Source organism: Trachymyrmex septentrionalis, unplaced genomic scaffold (genome assembly GCF_001594115.1).
Source record: "Trachymyrmex septentrionalis isolate Tsep2-gDNA-1 unplaced genomic scaffold, Tsep1.0 scaffold40, whole genome shotgun sequence".
NCBI classification, from domain to species: domain Eukaryota; kingdom Metazoa; phylum Arthropoda; class Insecta; order Hymenoptera; family Formicidae; genus Trachymyrmex; species Trachymyrmex septentrionalis.
The window spans coordinates 4,796,366-4,799,741 of NW_017305569.1; positions in this window are offsets into that span (position 1 = coordinate 4,796,366).

Below are 3,376 nucleotides of genomic sequence, written 5' to 3' on the forward strand. Positions count from 1 at the left end.
TTTGTCAAAATACTTTTTATTAGCGAAATTAGAAGATACGAAAGTAAAGTATGTATATATATATATATATATATATATATAGGGATATTTTCTCTCTTTTACCCTATAATTTCCAGCCACAGATTTAAAACGTCGTGGAAACAAACGTCTCAAGGCATTTACGCCGGCGGATTAGATATACTCCCGATTTACGTGATGGCACGCTGGAAGCTGTATCGTTCCTTTATATAAATCTTCCACTTGAAATCTACTTAGAGACCCTCGCGGCTTGAACCCTCAGCAATGTCCTCACGGCCAAACAAGTCGCTTTTGCTTTCAACCCTCCTTTCCAGTTTCGGTAGTGTATTTCTCAAAAATAACAGTTTTGAATACGATTCTCAAGAAATTTTGAAAGTTCGATTTTTTATTTAAAAAATTAATCTTTTGAATTATGATTAAGTTAGAAAATCAAAATTATAATCTTCTACTGTGCAAATATAGTGTAAAAGCTAGTTTAAAAAATTTATCTGCATATTGTGCATCTGCATATTATTAATATATTGTTATCATAATTATCACTTAACATAATTTAACACTATCTAACAATATCGAAATTCTAAGCAAAATTTTATCCATTTTTGTTTATGTAGTTTATGTAGTTTATAGAAATGACGTTCCAGTATTTTTTCGCGTCTATATATAATAATTTGATCATCCATGTGCGAAACTGAAAAAATACTTTGCATATACTGTCGTATTTAAATTAATAGCTATCTCTATTTTCTTTATCTTAGTCTCTAGCCGCTTTAACGTTCTAATTATCATTAGTGCTGAGCGGACGAATGTCTTGTAATGTAGCGTCGCGTTCCTTAAACCACCCTTGTCTCTGCCCCTAAACGCAGCCGCGAGTATCTTAGCGAGGTTAGAGGGAGATATCGCTCGCTAGGCGCCGTACTAATAACTCGGTGTCTTGGATATATAGGCAATTGCTTAAATATAGATTAAATATGAGTGTATAACAAGATGGGGTTTACTTCCCCATGCTTATACTCTTAAGGAACACTGTCTGTTTCAAGCTCGAAACAAGGCTAAAATATATACGTACAATGTGAGACAGTACGTCGGTATGCGTAATAAGAACCAAATTTAAAGCTTTAGTCTAATGCTATGTACTCTACAACATGCGATCTTACAATTAGTTTTAATACTAAACTTTTTATTAAATTTAAAATCGATTTTTTTTTTCTTAATAAAAATGTCGGACAAGCTTAAAACAATTCTGACAAGCTTAAAATAATGCTGATAAAATTTTTTGTCGCTTATGCGTAATAAATACCATCCCTCCCTAGTTCTATTCTCTCTTCCGCCTCTCTACGTTGGTTTCGCATAAAAGAAAAGGAAGCACTCGTTTTTTTTCCTCTTGTGCGAAAAAATGCTTAATAGCTTCCATGGCGTTTTTTGCAAGTACCTACTCTCTTAGCCGTGGTTTCCGCCCTTCCACCCTTTTTTTTTCACCGGAGTTTCCTCTCCCTCCATTTCTTTCTCTCTCCATCTTTCGTATTATCCTCGATTGTTCACTAACAACTACCCTGTTTTCCACTCCTGTATAGCACAAAATGATATCGAAACTGAGAAATGCTTTTTTACGAACAGATTCTATATTTAATATGAATATATTATATGTAATCTAATTTAATAAAATTAAGATTGAATTAATTATGAAAATTTTGTAGAACTTATTAATCATAGTAGATTCTAATATAAGAAATATCAGATATAAAATAACTATATTTTAAATTCCTATATATTTCTTATATTTTCCTATATATTTTAAATATATAAATAAATTTATAGAATATTCTAATAAAATCATAAAATGATATTAAGGAAGAATAAGGTAAGGGAAAAGTTTTGGGGCTACGGTTTTGGTAGAAAAGAACATAAACAGACAGTTGAAAAGAAGTGCTTGTTATTTAAAGTAAATCAAATGACAAGCGAAAATATAAACCAGAACCAAGCATATTTCCTAGTAAACATTCCCTAGTAGCTATACAAGAGCGGGAGATCATAAATGCATTTACAGGCACGCGATAACCAACAGGATTTACATAGCTACACTCCCGCGAGCTTCGTTTTATTGTGCTCTTCTGGCAGCTGCCGGCGGTAAATAGCCGGTTTATAAATAACGGAACTGGCAATATTATTCCCGTACCGGGGGATAGTGGAATTCGTATGAAGCGTCAATGCATCGGCGAGTGCAGCAATGCAATTGCCGTTGATAAGAGCCACCGCTAAGAGAGAATCGACGCGACACGATTGACGAGTTCACCGCTATTCATTGCGAGTTCAGTTTCGGTACAACTATCAACTCCAATGCATGATGAAAAAATTGACTTTATGATTGTGTGTCACTGAAATTGTATGAAATTGTATTATATGCGCTTGAATGGTATAAGTATTAATTTAAAAAAACCTCAACATCAATAAAATCTTTTATTGCTTTAAATCGTAATGTGCAATATATTTTACTAAATAGATATGTAAATAAAAACTGAATGGAGCAGAAGAAAGTATATAATTTGAAACATTTGAATAATAAATTAATTAAAAACGAACATTTCATTTCTTATTTTCAGATCTTTAATCAAACTTTTTTATATACACAAGCATATTTGTGTGTGAACGGATTAAATTATATAAAATTTTAATGTGCGAAGAAATTTTATTTTATGACATTTATCTTTCCAATCTTTCTACATGGTAATTTGTCGCTATTCTTGATAACAGTTCAATCATACATACAACGTGTCAGAATCTTAATTAAATGACTCATCGAAGTTTCATTCGCTGGCGTGTTCGCCATTTTTAGAGCGTTTCTTGCTAATGAACGGCTGTTATAAATAATTTTGATACCTCTTCGTATTGTGTCGGATTAGGGAGAATTCGCGCTCGTCTGCGTCTTTTTTTCATCGGATGCGCCAAGAGGGTAGCTTGGCCGCCGCGGCGGAGCGAATTTCAACGGCGTGGCGGAGGATCCGCTCACGAGGATCTGCTCGTTCGTTTCTTTATCCGGTTATAGAAAAAGGGTGCTTTGGCTGGGAAGGATTGAGTAATTTGTGTATTGACCGTTTTATTTGCAAAACGCGCTGAAGACTTATTTTTGTGTTAATATGTGTTTCAGAATAATAGAAAATCATTTAGAATTAATTGTTTCTTTTTCTTTATATCTTTACACGTAAAATAAATACAAGTCGTTAAAAACATCTTATAACAACCGGATACTAATTGTGAAGCTTCTAATTTAATTATATATATATAACATTCTGTTAACATTAATACTATAATTTGTAATTTTCTTTGAGAAAATATTTTATCTTTTCATATTTCTTTTTTTTTT